Below are 26,991 nucleotides of genomic sequence, written 5' to 3'. Positions count from 1 at the left end.
TTTCTTCTGCAGGGAGAGAAAGCAGAAACTTACAAGTATTAGTGATGGAAAGTTTTGAAAGGATGGAGAGACATAAATTCTGGGGGGGAAGGATGGGTACAAGATGAAATAAAATTATGCTGAGTTCCAGTGAGAGGAGAGAGATTTTAAAAAGACATTAAGGGGAAATGTTTACACAGAGGGTGGTTCGCATGCGAAATGAACTTCCTGAGGAAATGATGGATGAGGACACAGTTACAACTGTAAGCAAATGAGTACACATGTTTGAAGGGATATAGGCCAGGAGCAGGCAGGTGGGACTAGTTTAGTTTGAGATTATGTTCAGCATGGACTGGTTGGATTGAAGGGTCTTTTTCTTTTATGACTCTATAACTATGACTCTATGACAGCTTTTCAGATGGGAATGTTAAGCATGAAGCAGCTGATGAAACAAGCAGACAAGCAGAGAACCTTCTATTGCACTGCTTTATTTCCCAATCAAAACTGTGCTCTTAATTCCTTGTCACGGATATTTCACTTCCCTTATTTCAAAACTCTAATCTTCCATAGCACATGTGCAAGCATCGGAAAATAATTATTATCTTAATGACATCTGTGATACAATAAAATCTAATAAGGCAATCTGAACAGTTATTTTGCAAGACAACACCGTCATTCTTTACTTAGCTGGCACAATAATAAATAAAATGTCAGAAACATGAAAGAGTGGGAAGGAGGGAATTCCCACAAAATTACTCAGAAAAATACAGAATATTAAAGTAACTGCATAGTGTAGGATTATCCAAGTATTGTGTACTACTTATTTCAGATTGTAAAACCTGATATTCTGAATTATGTTGGATCTTGTTTATTCCTATAGAGTGTGGCAGAAATTGGCAGAAGAAGAAACAGTTTGGGAATCTGAAGCAAAGCTGAATCGTGCTCGCATAGTGGCTCTCTGCCAGCAACTTCAAATGTGTCCAGTGGATCGTCAGAAATGAAATCCCAACTTTCATCAACATCTCGGCTGGGGCTTGAACAATACTGTCTAATATTTCACAGAAATAGATTTCCTTTCATTTCACTTGTTTTTCACATCTGTTCAGCCAGGTGCAGAGGGATGACAGTTTTGAGGACAGAATGCCTCTGTGGCACAGAGTGACAGTTTGACAAAGCAGTTCCTTTCCTGTGTTGCTTAATTGCTTGATTCTGACCCGGATGCTATTATCTATGAAGGATAACCTTGTGTAGCTCTGCTGCCTCGTTCATAGTGAGTATCATTCAGAGAACCAGGGTTTGATTTGATTTGATTTGATTTATTATTGTCACCTGTACCTAGGTACAGTGAAAAGTTTTGTTTTGCATGCAGTACAGGCAGATCATACCATAGAAAGTGTAGTACTGTAATAGAACAGAGCAAAAAATACAATGTTACAGCTGCACAGAAGGTGCACAAAGAACAAGATTAACATTAAATTAAAAAATATGAGAGGTCCATTCCAAAGTCTAATAACAACAAGGAAGAAGGTGTTCTCAAATCTGTTTGTATGTATGTTTCAGCTTTTGTATCTTCTGCCTGATGGACAAAGTTGAACGAGATTATAAACTGAGTAGGATAGGGTCTTTGATTATGTTGGCTGCTTTCTTGAGGCAGTGAGAAGTATAGGTGGAGTCAATGGATGGAAGTGGTGGACTGGCCTGTTTACAACTTTCCATAGTTTGTTATGGTCCTGGGTAAAGCAGTTGCCATACCAAGCCATGATACATCCCGATAGAATGCTTTCAATAGTGCATCAATAAAAACTGGTAAGAGTCTTTATGGACATGCTGAATTTTCTTAGCCTCCTGGGGAAGTAGAGGCATTCTTCTGTTTTCTTGACCGTCGCGTCAATGTGGTTGGACCAAGGCAGATTGCTACAGTGTTTTGTGATTTATGTCCAAGACAGGTTCACTGGAAAAGATGCCCATGGTATTTTAGGAAACCTCCTCCTCATCCCTCCGCAAAACTATCTGTGGAGAGCATAAAACCTTACCTCAGGGATTTATACATGAACAGGACTGCACAGAAATACAGAAGTTACAGTTATTGATTCTAAGGTCCTCAAGCAAGTGCAGTGTTGAGATCCCCTAGAATACAACCAATGAATTGCTGAGAGTTTCCATTTTTGCACAGTTAGTCTCACTGTAAAGACTCTTGAAATAGTTGTTCCTTGTTTATATTGATATTTTAGTTTCTGTTTAAATCCAACCATAATAATTTACATCATTATCAAAAAAAACTAAATTAAAAGGGAAGGCCAAAGTGCTTTAAGCTTCCTAGTTTGCTGCCTGTAACAATATTTTAACATGATTGGCAGCTTCCCCCTCAATCCTGCAGCATGCTGAGAAATCCCCTTTACTTGGCACTTTATTTAAACTACCGTCAGGAGAGGGGAGGGCCATTTTAGGGCTCACTAGTGATTTGTGGGTAGCTTCCTTCAAAGCCAGTGATGAATATTCATTTCTTTGCTGTCTACAAAGTCTAGGCTACAAATTCGATTCAGTTTAGTAATGAAGCCTTCGTATACTTAATGTTTTCATAGAAAAAAGGTTTCAAACATTTAAAAAAATGAAAAATACTTCAGACAAGAGAAGTCCTCAATGCAATACCTGTGAGACCTACCAAAGCTTAACTGGTATTCTCTGTAACAGTTCATATTTAGCATTTTAGACTTAGGTTCTACAAAGATCCAGTAACGACAGGCAATCAGCTTAACTGGGGGAATAATAGTCTCATGGACAAAGTGGGCTAATTAAGAAAAAGTAGCGTGGATTGCGGAGGGAAATTTATTTTTAACTAACTTGCTGGAGCTTTTTGAAAAGATAGCAGAGACAATTCTCGAGAGCTATGCTGTTGTTGTGGTGTGCATGGACTTCCGAAGGAATTTGATACAGTACTGTCCAATAGACCAATGAGTAAACTATAGTTTGTGGAGTAAAAGGAACAAAAGCAGCATGGGGAGAATTTGGCTGAGTCACAAGGAACAGAGCAGTGGTTGATCGGTTGTTTTGAGACTGGAGGAATATGTGTAGTAGAATTCCCCAGGGGTCACTGTTGGGACACTTGATAATATTGATATATTTTTCTGATATATACAAAGTCTGAAAAATGCAACAAATCTAGCAGCATTTGCAGGGAAAGAATCATAGTTAATATTTCAGTTTGATAACAATTCATCAGAATTACCTTTTCTTTGTTAAATTATTTTGTATAGCTCACTGGCTCAAAATGATCTATTGCTCTCTAACTGCTATCATGGGCTGAAGGGCTTGTTCTGTGCTGTACTTTTCTATGTTCTATGCTATAGTTCTTTACCATTGAATTTATACTGAATGCTACGTCCAGCTCTTTCAGAAATCTAGGTGGGCACAATAGGACAGGTGACCTCCTTCCATGCTGTGAGATTCCCTGATTAGTAAAGATGATGAGAAAGCAATTTGAATTGTATTATCTTTAAAGTCAGGAAATTAGTCTTGATCAGGATAGGCAAAAATCCATTAAAACCTCAATATTATCAAGTCTTGTCAATGAATATCAATTCATATTAGTAATTAATATGAGCATCAGATTACATAGCAATTCAGACACCTGCATTAGATACTAGCTTAAACTCTTTCGAATAAATTATTGCATTAATATTTCATGTTTGGAATGGGGATGGGAGGAAAATTTTTTCACCTTAATCCCAGGAGTCATCAGCCCATCCACATGACTATCACTGAAATAGATATTGTTTGTCCCAGTTTCAATTAAATGCAATTTATTCCATTACAGGAGGTTGAGGAAAGTATCACCATTATGACCATGACAGGCTGACTTGATTAATTTTTCAAAAATAGAATACAATATAATTTCTCCATGTACATTGTGTAAGAGATTAGACATTTTACTTAAAACATCAGCATTCTATTTTGGTCTTCAAAATATTAGACATTGCACAAAACGATGAAAAAATATGCACATTAATTGAAGTAAAGTTGTCTAAGATGCATTTTTGAGGTAAAGTGAGGACTGCATATGCTTGAGAGTCAGCGTTGAAAAGTGTGGCACTGAAAAAGCACAGCAGGTCAGGCAGCATCCGAGGAGCAGGAGAGCCCACGTTTTAGGCACGTTGATCAGGAAGGCATTTTTGATGCATTGAGATGCATTTTTGCTAAACTGGCATAACATGTTTTAACTGTAAGGCTGATTGATTGTATTATTTATTTTATCATGTTCTGAGCACAATGGCAGTGGCAAGCTGAAGTTGTAGGAAGTACTAAAGGTGATAATAAAAGATGTGGCATTACTAAATTAACACAAACATATGTAAGCTGGTTGTAGCAGATTACTAAGAACTGAAGTAAGTACCGTAAAAGATTATTTTACAAAATTCATGGATTGTCAGAAACATAGATTAGGAAGTCATGAGTGTTTGTGATGTCCTTATATGTATTGTGAGTTGGTAAGGTTTGGCAACAGAAGCACACAATTCAAATAATTTCCTCTTACATCTATCTAAACATATGATAAAAGTCTTGCATCTGCCACAAAGAACACCACACTTACACCTGAGTCTTTCAATTAACATGTGTATAAAACGGCAACAATTTACACTTCAGTAAGATCATACCTGGCCCAGGGCCAGCAGGTAGGTTCAGGGTGGCAGTTTAGCACCCACAACTAGGCACCACCCTCAAAGTTGATTGGGTCACCTGCCAGCACTAAAACAAACATAAAAGTTAAAATCTACCTCAATGTCTAAACTAATTTGAGGTATGTTAAGAGTTACAATAATATTTACTTTATCAAATACTTTTGGGTAGAAACTATTAGCACAGCATATAATTATACATTTAATATATGGATTGGTACTTTGCTTAAAAGTAGTTTGAATTATATAAATTACATTGCACATGTGTACTCACATATTAACACACCAATGGAATTCAGACACTAGTAAATTGATTAGATTTTTCGCTCAGATTATTTCCCTTTATGTTATCATTTCCATACTGAATGGCTTTGAAATGCAGATATATTTAGAAGTATAACTATTTGCATTTGATTAATGTCACAGTTCACGTACTTCCCTGTTATTTTCTTGTATGTCTTTTTATATTCTTTTTTCCCAAATAATTATGCAATTCTGTTTTAAATTATATCCTACTGTCTACCTTAAACATTGATTGCCTTTGAGCCATTACAGCACAGAAGGAGGTCATTTGGCCAATTATATGCATGCAGGCTCTTTATAGAACAATCTAGTCAATCCCTTGCCCCACTTTACCCCCATTGCGCTACAAATTTATTTCCCACAAGTTTCCACTTAATTTCTTTTTGAAATCATTGATATTCTCCAATTCCTCACTTTCATCAACAGTGACATGAAAATCATTATCATGCTGCATAAAAATATTAACATACCCCTGCACCATTTGCCCAAAACCTTAAATTGGTGTCTGCTGGTCCTTAGATCATAAGATAATGGGACAAGCTTTTGCCTGCCTTATCTAAATCTGTCAGAACCTCACCAAATTCCCCATCATCTTCTTTGTTACAAGGAGAACAATCTCAGTTCTCTAATGTCACCTTATAGCTAAAATCCACCAACGCTCAAACCATTGTGTTAAATTTCCTCTGCACCTTCTTAAGGACTCTCACATTCATTCTAAAATGTGGTCACCAGAATTGGAGGCAATCCTCTCACTGTGGTCGAACTAGAACTTATAAAGATTCTGCATATCTTTGTACTTTTGTGCTCAGTGTCTCTGTTTATGAAGTCCAGGATCCCATACACAATACTAACTACTCTGTCAATACGTCTTGTTGCCCTGAAGTATATATGCTTGCAGAAAAACATTTCATGTTCTAAAAATAGTGTGAAAATCTTTTTTTTAAATGATACCTGCTGAGCCAAACTTGCTTTGAAGACTTACTTGTGCACTGACTCATTTGTGAGAGGTTCAGCACTTGACTGATTAAGGGGGAGTCAGGTCCCAAAGATCAAACCCACATTTGAAAGAAATAGTTGCTTCAGTTCAAAGTTGCCTAGTCAGACAACAGGTGCACAGGTGTTGTACAGATAACCAGTCTAGAGTTATCTTAGCATTGATCTGCACCAAGGTATCCTGTTCAACACTGTGGGGAGATCAGATATTATTTCTTTCAAGTTATTCTATGATTGAAAAAGTGGATCAAGGTCAACTTGTTGCAATATTAGCAAGAGACAAGAACACACAATAGTGGTTTAAAAAAAGTTAGTGAGTGGGCAGTATCAAAGGCAAATTGCTGCAAAATGATGGCGATCAAACTTCCTCATGATTCCAGGTAAGTTGACAGGTAACTGAGAACTGAGACCAATCTGAGAACATATTACACATGTGGGGTTCATAGAATTTCATAGAACAAATAGCACAGTTCAACTGGTCTGTGCCAGAGTACATTCTCCTTGAGGCCACTTCCATCCTGTTTGATCCAATCTTGCCAGCATATCACAATAACATCCAGGAGAATTTGGCATAGAGGCACAGGAGCAAATCACTGGGACAGATAACCAAGGAGATGAGTTTTAAGGAACATCGAGGGAGGAGATATAGGGAGGTGGAGAGGTTATGCAAGTGAATTATGGACCTTAGGGACTCAATGGCTGAATACTAATATAACACATTTATACAGTGATTAAACTAGAAACATTCAAGAAATCAGAATTGGAGAAGTCCAGAAATCTCATAGTGTTGGAGAACAGAAAGATGTTACCAAGATAGGCAGGGATGAGGAATTTGAAAGCAAGAATAAGACTTTCAAAATCACAGCACTGGCAGACCAGGAGCCAATATAGGTTAGTAAGCACATGGGTGATGGGTGAACATGACATTTTTTTTAGATTAGATTACATTACATTACAGTGTGGAAACAGGCCCAACAAGTCCACACTGACCCGCCAACGCGCAACCCACCCATACCCCTATATTTACCCCTTACCTAACACTATAGGCAATTTAGCATGGACAATTCACCTGACCTGCACATCTTTGGACTGTGGGAGGAAACCGGAGCGCCCGGAGGAAATCCACGCAGACACGGGGAGAATGTGCAAACTCCACACAGTCAGTCGCCTGAGGCGGGAATTGAACTCAGGTCTCAGGCGCTGTGAGGCAGCAGTGCTAACCACTGTGCCACCGTGCCACCCACTGCTTACTATGTGTTAGAGAACAGGCAGCACAGTTTTTGTTTGATTGATGTTTATGAATATTAGAAGATGGGAGGCCCGCCAGGAGAACATTCAAATAGCCAAATCTAGAGGTTGCAAAGACAGGCTTTGTATTTTTTGTCTTGATTGTCAGCAATAGCACTCTATGGCACTGCCATTCTGTCAGTATGTGGTACAGCGTAAGAGTTGTTTGAGTTAGTTCACAATCCCCAGTCTTCTTTTATCTGTATTGATTCTGGGGCCTGTCTAATTATCAGTGGTAGAAGATAGACCAGTGTTCAGTCTAAACAGAACAACCACTTGTCTTAGTTAACAAGATGGTATATTCCAAAACAATGAAAAATACAACTACATTACTAGTCAAGCACAGTTACTAGGACTCTTGGGAGATGCAAATTATATATTTGCCCCAACAAAAGCAAGTGTTTAATTCTCTGTCTCCATCCAAAGACTGTGTTCGACGTCATTAGATTCAATGTAACGAATGTAACTTAAACAAAAATTCTTTCAGGTTTTAGTGACAGATGAGCTGAGGAAGACAGCAAGGTTATCAATGTATCAGAAGTGGAAGTAGGAGGTCTTGATGATGCAGAATATATGGAGTGAGTTCATCCATCAGTCAAGTGGAATACATAAGTCCCGATAGCCTGGTTCACCAGAGGCAATGGCCAGAGAAAAGGATGGAATCAATAGAATGGAAATAAAAATTAGTTTGCGTTATTAAATGTGTTAACAAAAGTGGTAATTAAGTTAAAAATCATAACAATGTACTAAAACACTGATTTTATCTTGCAGAAACTTAAAAACCATCAACTTGATGTCAATAAAATTACTGTGAGCTTACTTTAGTTCTCATTTAGTCAGGCATACTATTGCCTCTGAGTCAAAGTTTATAAATTTCAGTCCCCGTTCAGAGACCTAAGCATAAGAACCAAGGCTGATAAACCAGTAAGTATTGACAATGTGCTATAGTGCTGGAGGGTCCAATTTATAAGAGGGAAAAGATTTCACTCCAAAGAAAACAGCAATTGTGGCAGAACTCAGCGGGTCTAGCAGCCTGTGTGAAGAGAAAGCAGAGTTAATCTTTCGTATGTGGTGACTTCATCAGAACTCTTTTTTTCAGATCTCCACCATCCGCAGTTCTTTGTTTTGTTGTAAAAGATTTTATTATTGGTCTCTGCTACTATGGTTGGAATGTAGTGCTGTTGGTTGAAAAACAAAAGGAAAAACTTGCAATTCAGCACCTTTTCACAACCCCCTTGCTGTCCCAAAATACTTTACAGCCAACTCACTACTTTTGAAGTGGAGTTATTTTGTAATGTGAGAAATGTAGCAGCTAATTTTCACTCAAAGAATTCCCTCAAAAATTAATGTGATAATGACCCGATTGTCTGATTTATTTTAATGATGTTGATTGAGCCATAAACATTTACCAGAATAGCAGAATTCCCCTTCCTTTCATTGAAATAATGCCATGGATCTTTCACATTTACTTGGTAGGGGTCTTTGGTTTGGGAATAATGGTAAACTGATAAGATCAAAATCTGACTGCAAAAGTTTTGGTTCTAAATCTGCATTCAGAACCAGCTGACTTGCTACAGAATGCACAATGTAACTTCTCTAGGAATTTTAACATAGAAACAATGGGCAGAATCTTCCCAGCCCCTGAATGATGTGGGCAACAATGCATTAGTTGGTAAAATATTTCTAAAATTTGAAGAAATTAGGTTCTCAACATTAAGAATAAAAGTCCGATTCTGCAACTAAATTTTGAACCGTGAGACAAGAATCTCGCGTGTGGTGATGAGAGGCTTATTTGCATCCACTTCTATAGCATTAGTACCTTACCTCAACTCTTTGATAAGCAGTTTCCCATTTTCCCAGGTGTCAAGCAGAAATAAAATAGCAACAATTCCCAATATGAAAGTAAGAGCAAGAACTTGGCAGCATCAGTTCTCCGTTTACTCCTTCGGGTTTCCATCTTGGACAGCAGTCCCCAACACCATGGCGTTCTCCCCTGCCAGGGACTAAGCAGATGTCTGTTCTCTCATAGTTTTCTTTGTGCCAGCAACCTGGAGCATTTCTGCCTCAGCCAGCTGTGGAGGTGTCCCAGTGACATGCTCACCTGAATGTGCTCTTGACTGTAGTCTAACGAATGAGTTGACAGTATCTGAGCTGGTGAGGGGTGCAGTAGGCAAGCTTGCTGGTATTGCTGCTGAAGGATTCATGGCTTTGTCCTTAGAGATAGAGAAGGCCATGATATCTACTTTCTTCAGGACAGAGACTGTGCAGATGACACCGGTGCCTACAAGTGCAAGCATAGATCATAAATAGATTTTGAAGCAAGGGTTGAAGTTTGGCAATGTTAAGTGGTTGTGGTGGGACAGCAGCATAGTATTTTACCACAATTCTTATTTGGTTGCCAGAGGATAAAGGTCTCGGCATCACCAAATGAGCAGCCCTTTCGTCTCCCGCTAGAGCAAAGATCCTGACCTTCTCGAGGGTGAAGAAATATATATGAGTCACCCCAACACAGATCTTGACCCCACACTGTGGGACGATTTGTTCTGGAATGAGACAAAAGGAAGAGTTTAGTGAGATGGAAGTGGGTGGCAAGGCTGTTAATGCTGCAGCAGGTGGAGGGAAGGTCATGAAGTGTCCCAAGTGAGAGAATAAACAATGCAAAGGGTATGCAGGGTTATTGGTCCGTGGAGATTTTGTCAGTGAGAGTAAGTGAGGGGAGATGCTGTATGCAATAGTGAGAGTGGTAGACCATGAGCCTTGCTGGGAGCTAATGCAATAGCAGAGATAGAGTGAGTGCGAAGTAACCGAGAGAAGAAGGTGACAATTACCTTCGTACAGGTCCATAAAGTCATAACATTTCTTGCAGCACTGCTGAGTGCTTTTCTGGACTGTGATCAATGCACTGACCAAGCTTTCAACGTTAGCTCAGGCTGTCAGGATCCACTGCAGTGTTCTCCTCTGGCAGTCCTGAGGAAAGAGGCTGGCCCTCCTCTGCACCATCCTCTACCAGAACCTTAAATCCCTGTCACAGGAGCAGAAAGTTAACTTTCCCTTTCTCAGGCACAGGAGCCAGGAAGGACAGCTCCAGGCTGACAGCACACAACCTCTGTACAGCTACATTTTAAATGGCACCCAAAATCCAAGTGGTCTTGACAGCACCAAATATCCCCATCACTGGCAAATGCACAGTAATGTGAGTGGGCACTGTCGAGACACAGTGCATTGCTATGGGGCAGGCAATGGAGAATAAGGTTAGATAATTAGCTACAGCCCACAGAGTAATATCATCCATGAAATTCCACAAAGTTAATCAATTTTTGGTAAGATTTAGTCCTCTTCTCAACCTTATTTTAAGGGTCTTTGTCGCTGCCTTGCTCTTGGTTATGCAGCCAGTGAATTAATGTTGAGTGAAGGGAATACAAGAAAACAAATGGAGTGAAAAGTTTTACCTCATGGAGAGAGGAGTGGGAGAAGGCCCAAGAATACAACTACAGGGAAAAATGTAACAATCTTCAAAACTCAGGACAACCTGTTGGAGAGTTCTATCAAATTCTGGAGTACTCTGAAATGCTGTGCACTTCCAAGCAAGGTTGCAGCAAATAGTCCAGGGTCAGTGATGGCAGCAGTAAGGAGGTAGTTAGAAAGCAATAGTTTTTTTTTATATTTTAAAGACATCAATAGGTTTGGGAGAAAATAGGAATATCATATTGAACTACACAATCAGCCTCAATTCTATTGAAAGGTGGACCAGGCTCAAAGGGTTAAATGACCTACAGATGCTTCTACTTTTTAAGTTTCTATAAACCATCACAACATTACCATAACAAACTTCAACAACAGGCCAATGATGCAATGGAATCAAACAGTCAGCAATCTACAACACAAGCAGTAACGTGGTGTGGTTCAAATCTATAATGAGAATCTCTCAGTTTGGTATAGTAAGATGCTATCTTTATCCACCTTCCACATGTTTCTCCAGTGCCTGGAGTATATATGTAGAATGTGCAAAAGAGAGTGCATGATCATTTCATACCTGCACTGTGGTCAGGCTTCCTACTTCCCTAATCACTGATCCTTTAAGGTCTTCAGGATCGACTTGCCAATCGGGTATGAGGATGGAGGATGTGGTTTGTTCCTTGGTGGTTCTCTCTATCTTTTCAACTATTGTTTTCCCTGCAAATAGAAAAGAAAAAAATAGCAGAAGAAATACAGATTTTGCCATATGTCAGCACATACTCACACATAGTCAGTGTGACAATATGCATCATTATACAGTTATTATCTAGAGATTGGAGATATGAAGGTTTATCACAGAGGAACGTATTAAAGATTCAATACTCCGTGCATTGAAAGTACAGTTGCTGCTACAGTAAGAGCCACGCAGAAAATAAAATACTGTACAACTGTATGTGACAGAAATTCTAGGTAATATCTATGTTTAGTGCATAACATTAATATAGGCTGTGAGTGCATAGAGTCATAGAGATCTACAGCACAAATACAAAACCTTTGGTACATCATATCTATGTCAATCAAAAACAACCATGTAGCTATTCTAATCCCATTTTCCAGCACTTGACCAATAGCCTTGCATGCCTGGGCATTGCAATGCACATCTAACTACTTCTTAAATGTTCTGAGGGTTTCTACCTCTACCACCCTTACAGATGGTGAGTTCCAGATTCCCACTGCCCTCTGGGTGGGAAGGTTTTTCCTCACATCTCCTCTAAACCTTCTGTCCTTTGCCTTAATTCTGTGCCCCGGTCATTGATCTCTGGTTATCTCCTACTTTAAGGGATTTAGTGAGGGTATTAAAATGTTTAAATCATAACTAAGGCATGCTGAATAGCACAATAGGAATTCACATTTGTAACAGCCTCCAGCCACACACAGTGAGCTGATCTGCTAACCAGAGTTGAAAAATGTGGTGCTGGAAAAACACAGCAGGCCAGGCAGCATCCGAGGAGCAGGAGAATCGACGTTTCGGGCATAAGCCCTTCTTCAGGAATGTAGAATATATACCACAGCTTGATCTGCTAACCAGTTGACCAAAAAATGAACATTTTCCTGAGTTAAAAAGGGTTGAGCACAAGTGAAAATCGATTTTATTAAAAATCCAGACAAGTTCAATTTGTGCTCTCTCTCATGCCAGCTAGTGCCAGATGAAGGTCTTCAACCAAATCATTATAGGTCAGCAAGTTCTAATCTTAATTTTCCATCAGAAAATCAGCTTCTTGTTGCCCACACAACTGGTTGAGGAAAGTGACAGTGATTCTCTATCACTATCACCGTTGGAGATGGGTGTTGAGGGCAAAATCTCTAAATTAAGTTAGGGAGAATAGGGAATAGTGAATTGTAAGGATCATGCTGAGCGACTTCAGAGGGGACATTGGCAAGTTGGCCAAATGGGCAGACAAATGTGAGGTAATGCATTTTTTGTAGAAGAAACATGGAGAGACTCAATGGTACAACCCTAAGGGGTGAACAAAAGCAGAAGGACCTCAGGGTTCACATGTATAATTCTCAGAAAGTGGCCAGGCAAGTTGACACAATTTTTAGGAAAGCTTATATGGGATCCTTGCGTTTACAAATAGAGGCATAGAATATAAAAACAAGAAAGTGATGCTACCTCGCTACAAATCATTGGTGAGACCACTTTTGGAGTATTGTATTCAGTTCTGGGCATCTTATTTAAGGAAGGATGAAGAGAATGCAAAGTAGATTTACTAGAATGAAACCAGGAATGAGAGTTTTAGATACAAGGAAAGATGAGAAAAATTGGGCTTAATGTCCTTGGAGATGTTCAAAATTATGGACTATTCTGACAAAGTAAAGAAGGATGTTCTTTTTCCTCATTTGTATATCAGTAACTAGGGATTGCAATATCAAGTTTGTCAGCAAGAGAACTAGGATGGAGATGAAGAGAAACTTCTTCATTCAGAAAATTGTCAGGATTTGAAATGCACTGCCTGGGAGAGTGGCAGACATGGATGCAATGGGAGGTTACAAAAGAAAGCTGGATATATATTTGAAAGTGATGAATTTAGAGAATAACGAAGTTAGGGCTAAAGGATAGGACTAGCTGGGGGCTCTTTCAGGAACAGTTACAGACACAATGGGTTGCATGGCCTCATTCTGTACTGTAAAATTCTATGATTCCGTGGGAAAAATCTTTGCTTGTAACAGTGCAATACCTCTTTGCCCCCACCTACTATTAATGGGGGCAATGTTGCTGATAAAGAGAGTTATTTCTGGAAATGATAGTAGGTCAAGGCCCTAAAGGTCAGGCATACACTAATGGTGCACTGTTAAATCCAAACACAAGTCAGGCTCTGTATCAAAATTAAGGCTTATATCATTCACTGTTCCTAAAGCAAATAGGTTAAAATATTGGTTTTCCTTTAAGCTTACAACAAAATTTCAAGGGTTGAGAAAATTCCACTCAGAAATAATCAGCTGAATTGGGAAACATGTTCCCAAATAGAAAAAGCAACCAACACTTAAGCTTTGTTTATTTTCTGAAATTCTACAACAATCCTTGCAACAATGACTTGACCAAATGATTCTGGCATACATGAGTAAATTCATCAGTTCAGATATAAAGACAGCCATAGGTTACAGAACAGTATTGTAGTCCTGTCCCTACCTACAGTCCCTTCCAGCACAGCTCACTACTGGCAGCACTATATTATTGATTATCCCCAATAGTTCCTCATACAATCTTGACATTGGAACCAGGTGCCATACTTTCAGTAAGTCCTTTTAAGGCACAGTCATTCCAATGCAATTACATATGAATAGAGATACATTTAACATGAATTATTGCATGGTAAAGAGTTTCAGGTATAAAAGAATTAGCTTCAGTTAGTATACCTCAATCCATTACATGATCCATTTCACCTTTGAAAATAAGTTAATTCAAAAATCATTTACTATCATAACATTTTTCACAAACGAAGGAATATTTAAAGCTGTCATCAGAACTGATTTTATTTAGAGAACAGAGTTATGTATATCATATTATATGTGGTTCAGAAATTTTGTATATTAAATTATCTTGAAGTGATTGGTTATTTGAAATACCTAAAACTATGCATAAATGTTTCACTGCTGTGAGTTATCCTCAAACCTGAAGTAGGGATGCCCTCTGCAGGATGTTGCTGAAACCAACATGCTATTTAAACTGAGTAGCTAATACAAAATGTAGTCAGGAAATAATTAGATGGAGATCTTGCCCTCCTTTGTCGCAAAAGTACTTAGACAACTTGTGATTGTTTTCATATCAAGATGATGGAAGCTAATGTTGGAGAATGGAGTATTTCACAATTCTGGTTTAATTGAAATTCTGGTTTAAGAGACTGAAGCTTCTTCTACATCGTGTACCAAACTCAATCTCAGCAGAGTACTCTTAGTGACCAGGATGCCACTTGTTAACCATCCTTAGATTTGCAAATTGATAGCAGTGCTGTCCTTTGGATTCAAGCAAGGAACTAGATTGAGACTGGCAAAGCATCATGTCTTTTCAAACAGGAATTAACCACATTTATAAGGTCTCCGATTGAACCCAGTCACCATGAATCGTCTAATTCTGAGGTCATTGCTTTTTAAGTAGTTTGATATTCCACAGTTAAACAGCAGAAAGCCAAACAATAATTAAAATACAAGCATAAAATACAGGCAAGCACTAAATATATTAGCTGGAATATATTTCTGCTAAAGTTAAGGACCCAGAATGTATATATTCTATTTCGGCCTCTAACCTGTTGCATAATGCAATGTGAGATGACAGCTGATCACTTACATTAACGTGTTTTGCTTTGCCACCTTCATCCCTTATCCATATCCATATTCAACTTCCAATTTTCTACTTATAGTACTCTGGAGCCAGATTTCGCTGCTCCTTGGATGCTGCCTGAACTGCTGTGCTCTTCCAGCACTACTAATCCAGAATCTGGTTTCCAGCATCTGCAGTCATTGTTTTTACCTGGTTAAATATTAAAGTCTAGCCTCAAGCCTGTTGATTTTACCTCTCTTCTGTAGGGAATTCTCCATTGCAAGTCGCTGCCCCCTTTCATAGCCATGATCAGGAGCTAGCCTATTAAGTTGGTATAATATTTTTGTTTATTCATGTCCTTGCTCAGTCATTTAACATATGACATCTAAAAGAAACCCATGAGAATGAAGTATGTGATAGAAGTGGATAAGAATATGAGAAAGAATTTTCTTCAGTTAGTTGATTATTTTTTAGATTAGATTCCCCAAAGTGTGGAAACAGGCCCTTCGGCCCACCAACCCTCCGAAGAGCAACCCACCCAGACCCATTCCCCTACACCTAACACTACGAGCAATTTAGCATGGCCAATTCACCTAACCTGCACATCTTTAGATTGTGGGAGGAAACCGGAGCACCCGGAGGAAACCTGGGCAGAGAACGTGCAAACAGACAGTTGCCCGAGGCAGGAATTGAACTCGGGTCCCTGGCGCTGTGAGGTAGCAGTGCTAACCACTGAGCCACTGTGCCGCCCTTTGAAAATTGTGTGTTTGTTTCAGACTTTGAATTTATTTTTAAATTATATTTAAATGTAACAATCTCTTCCAATAAGGGCCAAAGTATCAGGCTATAACTATTTCTCACTTTTGAATTTTTTCTAGCTGCAAACTACTGCTCAAAAATGATAATAATTCAGCTATTTTGCCCAAAAATACATGCTGATCTAGATTTCCACAGATCAACCTTCTGCAAGGAAATTAATGGTAGCTTCTGCACAGCAGGTCTGTGAAATACTTTCATTAAAAGACTAGATATCATGCACATCCTGAAAACAAAAAAAACTTGACATATCCTAACTTATCCTTTCAGAAGAATCATCCATACTTCCTGTGATAATATTCAATTATTTATTACATGATTGCCAGACTTTTGCTTCTGTATATTGCTAGGAAATGGATTGATCATCTTTTTGTGTAAAGAACAAACTTTATCTTTGATAGTTTAAATTGAAAGTTCTTTGTCCTATTGTCAAGTTCAGTTTGAAGTGATGGCTCAGATTTGCTTTTTCAATGCTACTTACCACCTTGACTGCCTCTATAAGCTCACAGACACCTCAGGCTGAATCTTTATATGTTTTGGCTAAATGTATTTTTTGTTGAGTTTTGTTCTTCATCCAAAACTCAGTTCATGAATTAAATAGCATGCCCCTTTGGCACCATTCTCATCAGACGCCAACCCAATTCTCCCACTAGTTGTAGTCAGAAATACTTGTTACTGATGGGATATCTTGGGAAGTCCTGGCATCCCTGCACTGGAACCATCTTTAGTCCCCAGCCATGCACCCAGTCAAGCATTGTCCCCAGCCATGCACCCAGTCAAAGTTGCCATTCACTGTGAACATAAGCAGCCATAAACCAACATTTCTCAGGGCACACAGGTGGCAAGGCTGACATTTCCTAATATATACAAAAGCACATTGCTATACCTATTGCAGAATAGGCATCAGGCCAGAGATCACCTGTCCTTAGCCATATTCCCACATACAACCCTGTAAGTCACTATTACTCTTTCGCCAAAGCTCACAGTGGCCCAGCATCTTATCATTGTTCAATGTGGGACCATCACACACAGGGAAGATTTCAAACAGTTCAAACATCATCTTTATTCACCAACACCAAAACCAAACAGAAATTAAACAAACAGAAGTTGTATTTGTTTCTCAGAACAGAAACAAACTGTTTGCTTGTCAAGAACCTATAATTTTACAGTTAATGAACGATCACTGTACCATCTCTTATTTACTGGAATCGGGTGTCATTAAAGTCCTGACTGACTTGCAGTGCCCAACTCTGCAGTGCTCCATCAAGCTGAAGGTGATGTTCCTCCCACTCAATTGTTCAACGTCCTCACACTTCTCAGAAGACTGCTCCCACTCCCCCAGTTCATTAGCATTTTTACATTCTCTATTTGCATGCTCCATTTATGCAGAGAGTAGCCTTGTCTCCCAGAAACTATCTTTGTGAGCTGTGTGTCCCTTCAAATGCAGCAAGGACAGGAGAGTTTCCAAGGATATAGAGATCATGGAAGCTGCAGGTTATAATGTGCAAACCCCTAAGAAAATAGCCATGATGTGGAGGTACCAATGTTGGACTGGGGTGGACAAAGTCAGAATCACATGATACTAGGTTCTAGTCCAATAGGTTTATTTGAGATCAGAAGCTTTTGCAGCACTGCCTCTTCAACAGGACTTCACCTGAAGAAGGGGCAGCGCTTTGAAAGCTTGTGATTTCAAGTAAATCTGTTGGACTATAGCCTGGTGTCATGTGACTTCTGACTAATGAAACATAACTGATGATCACAGCTGATTTGCACATTGATGGAATGGAACCATTTTTGATTGATGAACTCAGTTCCATTATGATGTGGTCCTCTCAGCATAATGTATATATAGTCTATCATGCCCTGCACGTGTGGAATCCAGCTATATTGGCAAAGCCTACTGACCAAGCTGCAGCCCTAACCTTATCAGGGGGAAATGAGATGAAGCAGTGTGTTCTGGCACAAATGATATCAATACCAACCCTGATACTTATGTGGGTGAACGGTTGAGAGATCATTTCCTCTGGCTCCTTTGAAGTAAAAAATCATATTACAGTTCAAGCTATCACCTTAATGGCCATTGGAATAGGATACCACTAACTCTTTCAGGTCACAAGTCCTGCTCCAGCAATTCATGTGCTCAGATCACCTCCAAGCAGTGATATCCAACAAACTTAGTAATGTTGGCTTAGGGGTGTAGACTCATCAATATATTAGAGAATATGTCCTCTGCTCTTCAAATAAGTGCTATGGGAACTTCTTTTACAGATAGTTCCTGATTTACAAATGCCCAACTTACAGACTTTCATATTTACAACCAAGATCCCATATAAGGGATTAATATTAATTTTAAAGATCCAACATGCAAATATTTGTTAGTACTTACAAATGGTTATTTTATATTATACTGTATTATGTCCTGACTTCCATATAAATCGACTTACGAACATATTCAGGAACAGAATTCATTTGTAACCCATAGGTTGGCTGTATCCCTTTCAGAGTGCAAACAGGTTCTCTGTTCAAAGTCTTATCTGAAAAACGTCACTTTCACATCTGCAGCATTCTCACAAAGCTATACTGAAATATTAGCCTACCAAGTGTGCTCAAACCCTAACGCAGGGCTTAAACTCATGACCTTCAGACTTAGAGGGAAGAGAGTCAAAGTTGGCATGTAATAGAATGCAATGGAATATGTTTTTGTATGCTGTTCTTATGAATGATTTTATAATAACATTGAAGGGGAAATGTGGAGATTTAGAAAATTTAAAGACATCTTTAGAAAATGCTGGAAATCTACAGCAGGCCCAAGCATATCTGGAAAGAAAAATGTCACGTTATGTTTTTAACACAGTTCATTAATAAGAATCGATGGTGAAGTATCTGCACCCAACAATGCTTTTCCTGTTTAATCTATAGGTATGCACACAAGTAAATAATTATTTCAGTACGTAAGTATTAATGGTAGCCCACTAGAAAATGTATGAGCAAGAATTCAGGTCAGCTTTAGGTTTTAGAGGTTTTAGAGGTTAACTTTTGGGATTGCAGTGCCCAAGTGAAAATAAGCAACTTCTAACACCCAATATTGTAATCATAATTAATCCCTAATGACTAATTAGATACTGTTTCGCATAGGGGTGATTGGGAAGTGATTCACTGCATTGCAATTCTACCCAATGACAAGTTGTGTATTCTGACTGTAGTTTTTTTTATCCATTAAAGCATAAGGAGTAGCTTTGTGACACAAGGTCCCTGATTATCAACCTGGATAATAGCTAAATGTGCTCAGTTAAATATCAATGGACAGAAAATTTGTACAAAAGCTTCACATAGATAAAGACTTTTTTTAAAACTTTTGTGAGACGGAAGGTTTAAACAGTTGTATGTGAAAGACACTATTTAAATATGAATATGTTTTAATATTTAAGTATCTGGCAAAGTTTATACCATGATGTTCTATAATAATATCATTTAACTGCACACCCCTTTCATGACACAAATGCACGTAGAGAGTTGAGAACAAAATTACTGTCACCCTTTACTGCAAATGATTCAGTACTTTTCCATTACCACAGATTTAAATAATGGCTTGCACATTATACCACAGATGTGGTCTATAACACATGGAATGATTTCCTATAATCCAGTGCAATATCATGAGCAAGAAATTGTATAGCTCCTTTCACTTGGCACAATGTCCCAAGGATCTTTTGAAGAGGAGCAGCAGACACTAAGCAGGCAGGAAGACGGACAGAACTTGAATTATACAGCACCATATCCAGTTCCCACGTTGCTCCAAAATGCTGTACAATAAATGTAACTTTTGATTATCCATCATCTTTACATTGTCAAATTTAATAGCCACAAACAGCAAAAGAATGAATAACCAGATAATTATGTTTTTGTTGGTGGTGTCAATTGAAGGAAAACATCTTTGGTCAAATTTACGTGATTTAAGAAACATTAATAATTAACAGCCCCTGTATTACTGCAGCTCAATTTCAATTGAATGATCAAATAAATGAAAACATTTTAAATACTGTAACTGGCCAATTTCCACAGCATTATTCATAGGTAGCCCATACCTTTGGCAAAATTGTCGGACAAGAATTTGTATTCTCTTTTGACAACGTCGTTCAGTCTCGGCCAAAGCAGCACAAATGGTCTCAAGGTTTTAAGCACAGTTTATATCCAACACAAATTGTGGTTCCATGATATATTTTTGCGTTGTTAGCTTTAAAAAAGTCACTCGAGAAGCTGAACCTGCACACAAAACTAACCAGACCATGAAGATAAACTAGTCACTAGTGGATATTACAATTAACTGCGAACCTTTGTGAGTCTTCAAGGAGGTTCTTAACATTAAATTTCTTTCAGGTGCAAATCGGCACGTTTTAAAGTTTTTGCGTTTTGACTGTACACCAATGTTTGTAATGCTATAGTGAACTATAAACCGATGTTTATAGTAAATATTTATATTTTGTGAGTTTATAAATTGCATTACTAACAGGTGTTGGACGATTGATTTAAACGTTTTTTTTTGTGGTAAACCCATTTTCAGATGGATTAAGAAACCGCATCGGGTTATGATTCTTAACTATATCAGATAATATATTAACGCAACAAAGTTTTTTTTATTGAACTATAAACATTGCCCAATGCCATGTCCATGGTCGATTTTACATTTTAGCAATAGCAAATGAGCTCGGACAGAAACTAGAGCTCAAAAACACCTTTGAAAACGCATACAATGTTGTGCATGTTTCGCAATATTGAATGGGATAAAATAAATTCTTGTTCGTAATTTCAGCTGCCAATCTGTGCTCCATCTTTAAACCTAAAGCTTAGGTACTCCCTGTGAGAAAATAGCTTATATAAGTGAATTGAGAGGTTGTTGTGTCTGTAGCAGTAGCTTAGCTTCTAGTCTTTGACAAGGTCAGCTTAATTCAGTAGAAAACCATACCAGGAAATGACCATACTTCCTTTACAATATATTTTTTTTTCTAAAAATAATTGCTCTATCATGATTTGTTGATAATTTATACATAATGTGAAACTTGGAAGTTAGTATTGGAACTCTGATGGATGCTTTAGATACAAAATTTATCCTGTACCCAGGTCAATAGATTGGATTAGCAGAATCCAGTCCAAGTGTAATGTGAAAAATACAGCAACTCATAACTTCAGTTTGGGTGGGTGTTAGTGCCCATCCTGAAGCTGGTTTTGTGACAGGGTGCATTTCATCACATGGGAGGGTGCTGGGAGGGAGCCGGCCACCTTTCTGCCACTGCCCAGAACAGTGGGGCGGTGAATTCACTTCATGGAAACTCGAAAAGCAAAAACAAAATCACTCAAGAAGCTGACCCTGCCCACAAAATCAGTCTTACTCCACGGTTAAGCTAATCACTATTGGGTCTTTCAATTAACTGTGATTCCTGTCAGACTTATCTGTGAATTTCAAGGTTAGGGGAGACCTGTCTGAAGGCAATCAATGCCTAACCAAGGGGCCCCGCATTGGGTAGGGGAGAGCCAACTCAAAGTCACCTCATGCTCTTGCTAATGAAGTTTCCTCCATTCCCGCCATAACTTGTCATCAAGCAACCATGGACTGGTCTGTGACCAATTTTTCAGCTTTTCGTGAGTGCTATGCCACCTGCTCCTGTTGGCAGTTGTCAAGCAATGAACTGCTGCTGGCCTTTGATTAGCCATTGCTTCCCAATGGAGTGGTTGGATTTCTAGTCTGAGGTCCTTTAACCTGCCCACCGATGCCCAGTTAAATGTCTTCCTGGGAGAAGGAGATACGAGTCTCTCACTGGCTTTTCAACAGGTGGACAAGACCTCCAATAAATATTGCTCTTCATTTCTCAAAAATGTTGGCAGAGACATAATTGTGGAAATAGAATTTGTATTGCATCTTCCCAACACAGCATATCATATTTTTAAAAATGGCTTTGATATGGATTAACTTTACTTAAATAGTGACAATATATTTAAATTAACTGGTTGTATTAAAATTAAAATATACGTATTGATTTTTAAAAACTGAAATTTTAATACTTAAAAACTGAAACCTGCATCAGTCTTAAATATTTTATAGATACAAGGCTTCCCCTTTTGTTTAGCTTTCCCAGGTCACAGAGTCATAGAGATGTACAGCATGGAAACAGACCCTTCAGTCCAACCCAATCTAGTCCCACCTGCCAGCACCCGGCCCATATCCCTCCAAACCCTTCCTATTCATATACCCATCCAAATGCCTCTTAAATGTTGCAATTGTATCAGTCTCCACCACATCCTCTGGCAGCTCAGTCCACACATGTACCACCCTCTGTGTGAAAAAGTTGCCCCTTAGGTCTCTTTTATATCTTTCCCCTCTCACCCTAAACCTCTGCCCTCTAGTTCTGGACTCCCCAACCCCAGGGAAAAGACTTTGCCTATTTATCCTATCCATGCCCCTCATAATTTTGTAAACCTCTATAAGATCACTCCTCAGCCTCCGATGCTCCAGGGAAAACAGCCCCAGCCTGTTCAGCCTCTCACTGAGCTCAGATCCTCCAACCCTGGCAACATCCTTGTAAATCTTTTCTGAACATTTTCAAGTTTCACAACATCTATCTAATAGGAAGACCAGAGTTGCACGCAATATTCCAACAGCGGCCTAACCAATGTCCTGTACAGCTGTTAACATGACCTCCCAACTCCTGTACTCAATACTCTGACCAATAAAGGAAAGCATACCAAACGCCTTCTTCACTATCCTATCTACCTGCGACTCCACTTTCAAGGAGCTATGAACCTGCACTCCAAGGTCTCTTTGTTCAGCAACACTCCCTACGACCTTACCATTAAGTGTATAAGTCCTGCTAAGATTTGCTTTCCCAAAATGCAGTCCCTCGCATTTATCTGAGTTAAACTCCATCTGCCACTTCTCAGCCCATTGGCCCATCTGGTCCAGATCCTGTTGTAATCTGAGGTAACCCCTTCGCTGTCCACTGCAGCCTCCAAATTTGGTGTCATCTGCAAATTCACTAACTGTACCTCTTATGCTTGCATCCAAATCATTTATGTAAATGACAAAAGGTAAAGGGCCCAGCACCGATCCTTGTGGCACTCCTGCTAATCAGTCTCCAATGGGGAACCTTGTTGAACGCCTTACTGAAGTCCATATAGATCACATCTACTGCTCTGCCCTCATCAAACATATTAGCTTCTGGACTCCAATCACTACTAGTCTGCACAGTGCATTAATACTGATAGCTCTTGGTGGAGGTTGACTGCAGACACAAAACTATATCCTACTTTTCTCCAGAACTCTCGCATCAAATATAGCTGAGCAGTTATTTATATCAAGTAATTCTATTTACAGTCTAGCGAGAAAGGAGACCTTCAAGTGCACTGTCTTAAAATTGCTCCCAGTTTTTAAACTGATTATGTTAAATTAATTAGGAGTGACATTTTAAAAATATTAATAAACTAGACAGCGAGCACAGTCCATTGGTCAGAATGGGTCATTTAACTAACCACTCTGATGCTATTGGCAAAGCATTCTTTGACAACTTTTCTGGTTTTATCTGCATTGAAGGCAATCTGGTATTCCTCCATTTGCCAGGCCAGCTCACTCCATCATTTGAAATTGACTTCAAGCCTCTTTTAAATGAGACCACCAAGCTGAGGGCACAGGAGGCACAAAGGTCTGAAACAAATGTAAACTGTAGGATTTAGGGAAGATGATGGCTGAGTGACAATATCACTCAACTAATCCTCCAGACACCCGGATAACATTCTTGGGACCTGAATTCAAATCTGGCTGTGGCAGATGGTGGAACTCAAATTTAATAAAAGAAAATTGTTGTCGATTGTTGGGAAAAACACATCTGGTTCACTAAGGTCCTTGGGAAGGGAATTTGCTTGGTCTATCCTACATGTGACTCCAGACCCACAGAGGTTGACTCTTAAAACAAAAACAGAAGGTGCTGGAAAAGCTCAGCAGGTCTGGCAACATCTGTGAAGATAATTCAGAGTTAACATTTTGGGTCCAGTGACTCTTCCTCAGTACCGATGGTAGCTAGGAAAATGTCAGTTTCTATTTTAAAAATAGGGTGGGGGTAGGGGATAAGGAGTAAACTATAGTAGGGATCAAGCCCAAAGATAAAGAAGAACAGTTGGACAAAGAAGTCAATAACGATCTGGCTGGTGTTGTTCTTCCAGCTTGCGCTGAGCTTCGCTGGAGCACTGCAGCAAGTCTGAGACAGAGATGTTGGCCAGGGAATATAGTGGTGTATTAAAGTGGCAGGCAACTGGAAGCTCGGGGTCTTTTTGCAGGCAGAACATAGATGTTTTGCGAATTGTTCACCCAGTCCATGCATCGTTTCCCCAATTTGGACAAGACCACATTGTGAGCAGTGAATGCAGTAAACTAGATTGAGAGAAGTAGGAGAAAGCGAGGACTGCAGATACTGGTGGAGATCAGAGTCAAAAAGTGTGGCACTGGAAAAGCACAGCAGGTCAGGCAGCATCCAAGGAGCAGGAGAGTCGACATTCCAGGCATAAGCCCTTCATCAGCAATGTGTGAGAAGTGCAGAAAACGTGCTGCTTCACCTGGAAGTTCTGGTTGGGCCCTTGGATATTGAGGAGGGAGGAGATAAATGGGCAGGTGTTATACCTTTGGCGTTTGCAGGGGAAGGTGCCATGGGCATAGGGAGTGAAGGAAGAGGTTGACTCTTAATTGTCCTCTGGCAGCTAGGGATTTGCATAAATACTGGCCTAGCCAATGGAGTGTAGAAGGTCGAGGGGTGACTTTGTAGAGGTTTATAAAATCATGAGAGGTATAGATAAAGGTAAATGACAGGTATCTTTTCCCTAGGTGAGGGATTGCAAAACAAGGGGGAATATTTTTAAGGTGAGAGGAGAAAGTTTAAAAAATACATGGGGTGGTTCACGTGTGGAATAACTTCCAGAGGAAGTGGTGGATGCAGGTGCAATGTTTAAAAGACATTTGGATAAGTACATGAATAAGAAATGGTTGGAGGGATATGGGCCAGACACAGGCAGGTGGGACTAGTTTAGTTTGGGATTATGTTCGGCAAGGATTGGGTGGTCCGAAGAGTATGTTTCCATGCTGTAAGGCTCTATGACTCTGTGATACCCATATCCTGAAATAAATTAACTGGAAAAAAAACCACTTCATTGTCAGAAGGAGCCTTCAGGCTGGGGGTGGTGATGATCAGGCAGGGGACAGAGCATCTGGAAACTAAATGATCTTTATGAATGCAATGAGCCCAGGAGGAACATAAAGATCACAAAGCTTCTCCAAGATCTAGGATAATCATTTTACTCTAAACACCATTTTGATGGCAGTATCAAGCCATAGATCTCCTATTTAATATGCAGACAGACATTTGTTTCAGGTGTGAACCATGACTAACATGATAAGCAGGTAACACATTTTTGGTGCACTATGTGCATGCTCCTTCAATATTGAATATTTAAGCTTCTTCATGCCTGTAAAATAGACATGGTTATTGTTATATCTTCTGAATCCTATTAGATAAAACCACACTTTAGATTCAAAAGACTGGAACTTCATCAGATGTATTTCTTGCTTCTCTCCATGCGGCTGATGAACTGAAACATTGGGCAGAACTTTCCCAGTCACTGAACAACCATGTGCATGGATGAGAAAGTTGGGAAAATCATGTGAGATTAGCAGTGGGGAGATTTCCAACGTGGAACCAACAATTGTATAGTGAGACAAGATTCTCACTAGCAAGTGATGAGAAGACTATTTGTATGCATTATCATCTCGCTGTTAGTTAATCTCACCTCATTGTTACGAAGCTTTCCATTCTCCTACCACTGGATAGAGACTGATGGTGACAATTCCTGACATGAAATTCAGCACAGTAACCTGGTGACCCCAGCTGGCCGCTTATTCTTCCAGTCCTCGAATCTTGTGCTACAACCACACGCACCCCTCATCTACCAAGAACTCCAGACCGTGTCATAAAAGTGGGCAATTTCCCTCTGTTTGATATATTTGGGCAATTGACAGGGACAGTGCAAGGCAACTCAGAAGTACCAGCATCTGGCTTGGTGCACGGCTCAGCTTCAAGAATGGTGCACAGACAATGAGGTGAGTTTGGAATGATAGCATGAGAAATCTTGCTGGGGCTCACAGAGAAAGCCTTCATGAAATTCATCAAAATTGACACAGTTGATTTCTGGTAAAATTTAGCCCATTGTTAATCGGCACATGACTACAGTGCAGCCGTGAATGGAATATCCTGATTTATGTATAAGAACGATTAGTTCTTAGCTCTTTACAAATAACATAACAATATTACAATTATCACCAAATGTCTCAGCCATTGTTTGGGATGTTCCTTGAACTTGCCTGTTACATTATAAAAAGACATTGTTTCAAATGAGATCTTATGTTATTTATTAAAGAATATTTTTCACAACTGTATAAATATTTATTTAAAAAATCAATTCCAGATGAGGAGCCTATTAGACGATTCATTTTTAAAATTCGGCTAAAGTATTAACAAAAAAACTGTATAGCTGATATACATCTCAGCAACAAAATCAGACTCATTGCAATTAGTACCGTAATCTGAAGTATTTTGTGAACACAAGGTGCCTATGAGGTTTTAACAAATCTACTAACAAATTTTCTTAAATTCTACTAGCATAATCCTTTGGCTCGCAAAAAATATTCAAGAACATGATTGAACCCCAATACACTGTCTTACTCGATGAAATAACAAACAAGGTAGAATGTGGTTACTGTGGATTTTCACACACTGCCGAGAATGTTAGTACAGTCCTAACCAAGAATTTAGAAACATTACAATGTGGTCAAAGCTGAAAAGCAAATACTGTGTCATTAGCTTCTAAAACAGTTGAGTACAAGGTGTAGTCCAGCTGAAGCAACACTGAGTATACTTTGAATCACAGATACTCCCATTTAAAACATGTGAAATAAGAGCAGAAATGGTCACTCATCCCTTTGAGCCTGTTCCACCATTCAATAGAGTCATAGAGATGTACAGCATGGAAACAGACCCTTCGGTCCAACCCGTCCATGCCGACCAGATATCCCAACCCAAATCTAGTCCCACCTGCCAGCACCCAGCCTATATCCCTCCAAACCCTTCCTATTCA

At 39.2% G+C, this 26,991-nt stretch overlaps 1 long non-coding RNA gene across 2 annotated transcripts in view; it reads right to left on the bottom strand.

Annotated features, from left to right (window-relative positions):
• Positions 1-1,409: 1,409 nt before the first annotated feature.
• LOC122563646 overlaps positions 1,410-26,991 on the bottom strand; it is a 48,207-nt gene continuing 22,625 nt past the window's right edge. Inside the window, exons 1-4 of one of the 2 annotated variants that reach the window (XR_006315681.1) lie at positions 19,911-20,000; positions 11,269-11,408; positions 4,632-4,722; positions 1,410-1,989 (exon numbers count right to left, since the gene is read on the bottom strand). This is a non-coding gene — a long non-coding RNA (uncharacterized LOC122563646). Of the gene's footprint in view, positions 1,990-4,631; positions 4,723-11,268; positions 11,409-19,910; positions 20,001-26,991 lie in introns of those variants that run through there. The other variant, XR_006315680.1, reaches the window with a different exon arrangement.

The sequence above is a fragment of the Chiloscyllium plagiosum genome, chromosome 27 (genome assembly GCF_004010195.1).
Source record: "Chiloscyllium plagiosum isolate BGI_BamShark_2017 chromosome 27, ASM401019v2, whole genome shotgun sequence".
Taxonomy (NCBI): Eukaryota; Metazoa; Chordata; class Chondrichthyes; order Orectolobiformes; family Hemiscylliidae; genus Chiloscyllium; species Chiloscyllium plagiosum.
The sequence above is the reverse complement of the archived record's forward strand: the minus strand, read 5'-3'. Positions and strand labels throughout refer to the sequence as shown.